Below are 7,970 nucleotides of genomic sequence, written 5' to 3' on the forward strand. Positions count from 1 at the left end.
TACGAATGCAGAACTGAATCTCTTAGACCCAGTTTAATGTGGTTCCAAAAAAACAGTTAAACAACTGATGGTTGTCTTTTCTGCAACTGAAACTCAGTGATTTCGTTAGTCTGAATTAATGGTTTTTGAAACTACACAATTACTATTTTGTTAAACCACGAAGATTTTTCATGGAATCAACATGACCTTTTATTTCCTCCTTTTGTGGCAAACATGTTTCCATCTTATCATAGATGAAATTATAAAGGGTAAAGAAGCTGTCTTAGCATATAATGAGTAGCCAGAAGAAAGGGGCTTGGATCCTCTGAACCTTTATTTTATACTGCAACAATGTCAATGCATTTTAATTAATCACATTATCAAAAGTTAGGTTTAGGGCAGCTAGTTCAATGTTTTTCACTGGTCATCATAAGTCAAAGTGGGTTTTTTCCATTAAAATTTGTGGATTTAAGAGGGGGGAGAGAGCTGTGACACAGGATGAAAGAAAGGATTTCAGAGTAAACCAGCATTTGTTTAGCACTGGAAGGCATTAGGTCCTATTGGGCAAAAATGGTGGGACCTCATAAATAAAGATGGGCATAAAAAATAGCTACAACATCAGCCATGTTCATGTGAAGTTCCAAAAAACGCAGCACATCTTCACCACACCAGGGCCATAGGACACTGAGGTATGGGTGAACTTTAGACTTCCAGGAACAAAGAAAGATTAAAAGAAAGTCGTTCTTATTTTTAGAACTGGATATTATTTTTTATGTTAAATTATTACACCTGAAATCTCTGAAATTAGAGGTACTTTCCACTTTATATGTAGCTCAGTATTCTCTGCATGTGAGTAAGCAGGAATCTCCCACCTCTCTTTTCATGCTGCTGACCAGCTTCCTCATTTCTGTGTTGCAGGAGCCTTTACTTCAGGCATTACTTTGTTATGTTCCGCTGACTTCAAAATATGTCTTTAAAAACCGCAATGTAATATCCAGCACCTGCAAAATATTGTGAAGTATTAGGAACAGTTGTAATGAAAACTGACTGCAAGCGTCATAACAACAGGTGACATTATTCATAACCTACAGTTATAACAAGGTTATGATGTAAACTCAGTGATCATAGATGAAATAAGCCAGCTACAAATGTGAAAATATCCTGAACTTTAGAAGTAATACAACCAAATATAATAAATCTTGCCTGCAAATGTAATAAGGCCCTTAACTGAAATGTAATAAAATCTATCAACAGCTGCAATGTATATGGAACATATTATATAGCTTTACTATGAATTATACCCCCTGCTGTTTATGGACTCCACAATGTCATGCTTTGTCTTCTTCCAGAAAATCAAGTGCTATGGGACTAAGTGTTTTCCAATTTATATTAAGTATGACAGTGTGTTAATACAAAAATGTTGAGGGTGAAAACGAAATTTTGAATCCAGATGTGCTCCTTCGTCATCCTACTAGCATAAGAGAAAGGATGTGGTCTACCACATGTGGCTCAACCACTTCCTCAGTTAGACAAGGTAGGAACCAAAATGGATGTTCTGGGTAACTAATCTGTTCCTCTACTGCTAGCAATATAAATACGGACTCAAAGAAGGGAGGAATTTTGATGAGTGACACGGCAGGGGGAAAGTTCAATCTGCCTGATCTTTATGGGCCTCTCTTTTTTGGCTGCTGAAATTTCATTTGAGAATAACATATATCATTTCCTAGCAAGTGCCAGTTGTGACTTCTTTACTGGAGTACTAGCCCAACAAATGAACAGGAAGGACTGATGTGATGTGGCTGACTGGTTACCATCTGTTTGTGATAATCTCGTGCACCTCTACAGTTCCTGAAATGACAAAACACCCAGTGCTGTAACTCAGGAGAAACCTGGAGGGTTCTATGTTAAAATATCAAAGGGAAGGTTTTGATGGTTTCTTTGTGTGCAGAGGTGACCTCATCTTCAGTAGTGCTAAATCCTTCGCTATGGAGGACTTACCTCTGGATGTCACGACAATTTTATACTAACCCATTCCAAACATGAATGTTTCCACTGAGAAAAATAAACCACTATATGTTTTCAAAAGCTGTTTATATTGTGCCGTCTCCAACCATGCCACTGTCCCTAATTTACTTTCTATCACATTGTGTTATGGATACCAATGTGGTGTCATATGAAAGCAAAATGTTAAGTGTAGGTTCCTGACACTTTCAGCAGCACACAGCTCGCTACAAATATCAAAATAAATAAGTGTAACAATGTAATCTCTTAAAAACAAGTTATTAGAGAGCACTTTTGGTAGAACTTAATGGTGGATTAAAGTATCTTGCATATCCCAAGAGGGAATTAATACCTGCAATATCTATCTTTTAAGGTTGTTGTAAAGAATATTGCTGCAGCTCTGCAAGTACAGAGGGAGAAATGAAGTTTTTTGGTAAAATTTGAACTATGAACTTCTACAGGACATTTGCTTTTTTAAACAAAATAGTAATGGGCCTAAATCCCATTAGGCATCTCTGTACATATATTAAGGTGTTTTTATAAGTCTCACTGGCTCTTATGTAAAATTTGAAATTAGGAAAAAAAAAAAATTATGTTAAGTTACTGTAGAGAAGAAACAGTAAAAAAGACTATTAGGAAATTTTAAAAAAAGAAAATTATAAGAAAATTAAGAAAACTCATTTGGTTTGTATTTTTAAAGTTAATATAATGGTTACTTGCAACAAAAGGAGATAAAACATTTTCAGTTGCTTTATGTTTTTTAAGTTGACTGTGCCCTTTAAAGGCTTTCATTACCATATAGGTCTTGCTTTCATTTGAAGATCCATCTGGATTTAATATCCATTTTAAATTTTATTGTATTTTGATTTCCAATTTGGAGTTGTGGAAGACGAATGACTACTAAATTAAGCTCATGTCTATTTATTTCACAAATGGTATTCCAAAGTAAGTCTAAATAATTTGTGAGCAAGTCACATACATTACACTGGTTATTTGGGTAGTATTTCAATGAAATTTGCCCAATGCTTTTGGTATCATTCTTAAGTTTTAACATATTTTCAAGTCTCAAACATTTAGGTGATATGAGGTAGGGCTGAGAAGATAGGTGTGTTTTTTTAAAAACTGAAACAGACAGAATTATCCTTGCACAAAGGGTGGTGGAGGCATGAGCTCAGTGAAATCATCTGTCAAAAGTTCAAATTCAAAGGTCAGGTCTATCACTACTGTTGTAGGATTCTTCTAATTTTATTGCTCAACATAGATGTGTCCTGTGTGAGCTGTCATGACTGCAGTCACATTTTACCTTTCTGGTTAATACTTGACTAACAAAGGACTCGCTGCTCTGAAAGAACACTGATCTAAACTTCACAGCCTTTTCTGGGAGATAATCCAGGTATTATTAAACTCATTTTGTAGATACATTGATTAATGCACAGAGAGTAAAGACTGTGAAACAAAATCCACTGAAACCTTTAGATCAGTGACTAATGATTTCCCAAAGACACTGATAAGCACATTGAAAAGGCTAAAATTGGTACCCAGAAATGTTGATTTCAGTATCCCATATTCCAATAGCAAAACTTCTTTGGATTAATTTTGCAATTACAACCCACTGTCTTCAGGAGCAATGGCACACCTTAAACAGTATAGAGCATGGGTGGGAATAGGGGGCTGCCTCTAGTGATGGTCTGATACAAAATATTCCCTCCTGGAGCAGAACAGGAGCTCCAAAGGCACTGCGATTCCAGGAATACATTTATTTTCTTCCCGTCCAAAGAAACAGAAAAAGCACAGCTGCACCACAGTGCAATGCACTCCAGAAGTTCAGGGGTGTCCTCATGAGATGTCGCTTTTTCCTGGAGGTCTTTGGGGATGTGTAACTACTCACCACTCCTGACTCCCAGCTGACATGAAACATAGTGGAGCATTGAATGAAATGCACAGTGCTGACATTTCAAACCTTCTCCATGCCAGAAAATGGAACACCTGCACTGGACAATAGGAAGTGGATGATTAGATTCAAGCAAATCTGTCAGATTTTAAGCATGACACTTTACTGCAGATCCTACAAATGAAAGCCATAAATGAAAGACGATGGCAATGAGAATCCCTCCAAACCCTACATGTGTATAACAACTTAGTTATACTCTTCAGTCACCTGGTTTTTGATGAATGTGTTGGGGTTTTTTTAATGAGGTGAAAATATGAAAGAATTTGAAAACTCTTACCACTTAATGCTCCTCCTAAAGATAAATGGTACTTAAATACAACCAAAAGAGAGGGATTATGAAAATTCCCTAATGACAGAATTTCTTTATCTACTGTCAATAGTAATTGTTGAAATATTATGGTTCAACATTTAAATTTAAACCAGGTATCCCTAAAAACACTTATAAAAACAAAGAATATTCTGCGAATGAAACTTGGTTACTAACCTTGTCAAAGGGTAACACCTTAAATGAAAATTTTACCCCACAAGTTAGGTAAAGGGATGATAATGGCAATCTAATAATGAATTACTGGAGTAAGCGTGGAGTTCTATTAACTTAACTGACATTTGCTGGAGACCAATTTCAGCACAACATGCCATTCTATTAGGTTCTTCTTTGTTTCTTATTCTTAAGGTTACAACGTCTGGATGTTGTAGCATGGTGGTAATATTAAATTCTTCAATATAGGAAATGATTTTTTGATACATTTCAGTTTTGCAGTTACTAAAAAAATGGAAACTGTCCTTTGCTCCTAACTGGAAAGCTGTTATTATTACTAAGTTAAGCAGGTACTTGCTGTGATATAGAGCAATTCTAAAATATTTCTAAATTGTGTTATTTTTAAGGATTTATATTTGTCAAATCCAGTTGGAACCTGGTAGGGAATTAATTTTACACTTTTTGTTCTTTAGGATCGTAATAGTGACTTCTTTTGCTTTTGGCAAGTGGCACTATATTATAAATAGAGTTTGTGATGTGGAAAGGCAAAGATCTTTCTAAATTTCTTATAATAGTGTTGTTAGTGTATGATCATATTCCCTCTTTCAGATGGATAGTGCTAGTACTGTCATGTGTGAGTGGGACACTTACACATAAATACTCAGATCATGATGGCAGGTGATTCCTTCTTTCCCTTGCTCTGGCAGTGACTCTCACAATGTACCAAGGTACTCTCCTCTGCCATTAATTAATCCTTTATATTTATATTTGTGTGTGTGTATGTATTTATATGTATGCTTTTATATGCATGTGTATGGAAATATGCACAGCAATACTTACACACCACTGCATATATATCCAAGTACATTTACATGTTGTTGCTATGGCAGGATCCTGCTAACATATGAGAAATAAAAAAATAAATACCACCAGAGGGCTCACAAGCTATTTTATTTTCGATGTCAACAGCTATCTAAAGCAATGAGCACTGAGACTTACACCTTTCCTGGGATTCAATCTCCCATGTTTTTAACATTTCTGTGCAGACATCAAGGTGTCCAGATACCAAGGTGAGGGTGCATTATCTCTTCTTTTGACTCCATAATCTCATTTCAATATCACTATCATTTTTCTGCTGAGTAAAAGTGTTCACTCTCAGCGCAGAGAGTTTACTTCTCTGTGGAAAAGCAATTGTTGCCTCTAGTTTAGATGTGCTTGAAGTGTAATTTACTTAACATATGTTTATAGCCTATATATGATGTGTGCATGTAAACAAGCTGATGGACACATACTTAGAATATAGCCCTGTAATCTGTTCGAAGACACACATGGGTGTGGGTACATGAGTTGCCTATATTAAAAAACCTTTTTAAAAAGGTATTCAGATGACATACTGCCTCCTCTTTTATGAACTGCATATGTATTTCTTTGCCCAGGTCAGCCACCTCTGCCTTAAGAAATAATTCTGATCACAGATCTTTTCTGTGGCAGAGAGCTTGCTGCTTCTCTAAATCCCACTTAGGGATGCCTGTGTAGATGTAGGCTGGCAGCAAAAACTGCAAACAATACAGTGTACTGACCATATGCTAAAAAGTAGGAAAAACGAAGACTGTATATAAGAGAATGACACTGTTCTAAAAATAAAGGCCTTAGATGGTAGGTTTGAGAGAGAAAAGGGAAGGAAAAAAGAATCCAAGATCATATAGACCGACAGAACTGATTGCATATATGCACAGATCAACAGTGATTGTAAAACCCTTTCTGCAGGGCATAACGTGGGAAAGTCTGAGAGATTCATCTTCACTTGTTGAAATCTAGCCCCAAATGATCTCCAGTCCCTTTATTTCCTCCCCATAACCACCAGCATCCCTCCCTCAGTAGCTCTTATTCTCCCTTCCTTCTCAGTTTTATTCTTTCCTTGTGATCTCTACCGAAGCTGGCTTTGCTCTTAAACCTCCCTTTGATTTCTCTGCTTCTCTAATTCCTTTCCTTCCCTCTTTGTTTTCATTCCCTTTGCTTGATGCCAGAGCCTGTATTTTCAATTCTTCCCACCCTTGTGCTCTCAGCTCCTCACTCCCCTCTCAGTGCTCTCCACCTGACTAATCCCCAGTACTGGCTCCTTACCAAAAGCACTACTTCCACTTCTGTTCTCATGCTGTCAAACACATCTGGAATAAACTCGCTTCCTCAGCTTAAACATAATTCTCTTATCTGAGCTTGTCTAAAGATTTTTACTTCTCCTGAATGAACTCTTAAACTGCAAATTGCCTATCATTGCTCTCTACCTTATAGTTCACCCTAAAATCTTCTGCCCTCGGCATTCTGTCTCCTTCCAGAACACGCCCTCCCCCAATCTTTCCCACCTCCTCCCTCAGCCACTGCATTATTCTATGTCTATGCTCCATGTGGCCACAGTTGATCTGTAACAGAGGACCCATAACCCTCATAGTGCAGGACAGCTCTGCTGCTGACATGTTTGTTCCCTTTATGACAGTTGCAGAGCATCCTCCAGAATACTGGATGCCACTGCATCCCCAGATCCTGTGCAAACTCCAGTGGACTGAAGATAACATGCTTGTTAACTCCTTTAAATAACATGCAGAGAAGGCACAGGTCATTTCTATGATGCTGTCTCCTTGTGTAAGCCGTCTGCAAGATTTGAGTGTGCAGCATCCTTCAACACCATTAGTGAATTCTGCTCTTAGTGACTGAATCCAGTTATCAGACCTCTAGAAACTCTAAGTAGCAAAGAGATATGAATATTAACCCAAGAATGACGTTTGACTCCTTTAGCACTTTCAATAGGTTTAATTAACCATTAAGAAAAAAATATTTCTCTATACAAATATTCCTATTCAATTATCTTTAAACATTCAGTTCCCATCTGTTTTTCTTTTACAGCAGACATAACAAGAAGGTGCTTAAAACTTGCTTTTATTAAGAGTATGTAATTGAAACCACTTCAAAGCGAGAGTTAGGAAAACATAAAATAGATGATGACCATTGACTATAATTTCATTTGAGTTGAAAGACTTAATTGTTATACATTTTGAATGGACAGTACTCAGTCCTAACAACTGATTTTTTAATTCTTATTATTGTTTTACTGTGATTGGGTTTATCTCAGATTCCTTGGTTTCTGCAGATGCCTTGTTTCACAAGGTGATAATTTTCACAAGAAAAGAATATATGAGGTTGTTTTTCTAAATGTCTGTGATATTTGTACCATAAGACTTTGGTACTGTGGGTTGTTGCTACTTAACTTTCTTACACCTCTGAAGGAAAATAAAAATATTGATCCAGGGAAGAAAAATATTTGATTGGGAGGAAAAATATTGAATGTATTTACAACTGAATGGTGATATGAAACAAGAAAGTGATTTCATCTGCATTGGCTTCAATGGGGGACATACTTATTTCCTTTCCTCTAGAAGTGATTGTATCTTTAGTCTAAATTTTCACAATGCTTATGACATTTAAATTTTCCATGAGGATTCTGTCTAGCTTCTGTTCATATTTTGTACCAGTTCGTGTAATTCCGGTTAAAATGGTGGTCTTTTT

This window comes from Gavia stellata, chromosome 5 (assembly GCF_030936135.1).
Source record: "Gavia stellata isolate bGavSte3 chromosome 5, bGavSte3.hap2, whole genome shotgun sequence".
Classification (NCBI taxonomy): domain Eukaryota; kingdom Metazoa; phylum Chordata; class Aves; order Gaviiformes; family Gaviidae; genus Gavia; species Gavia stellata.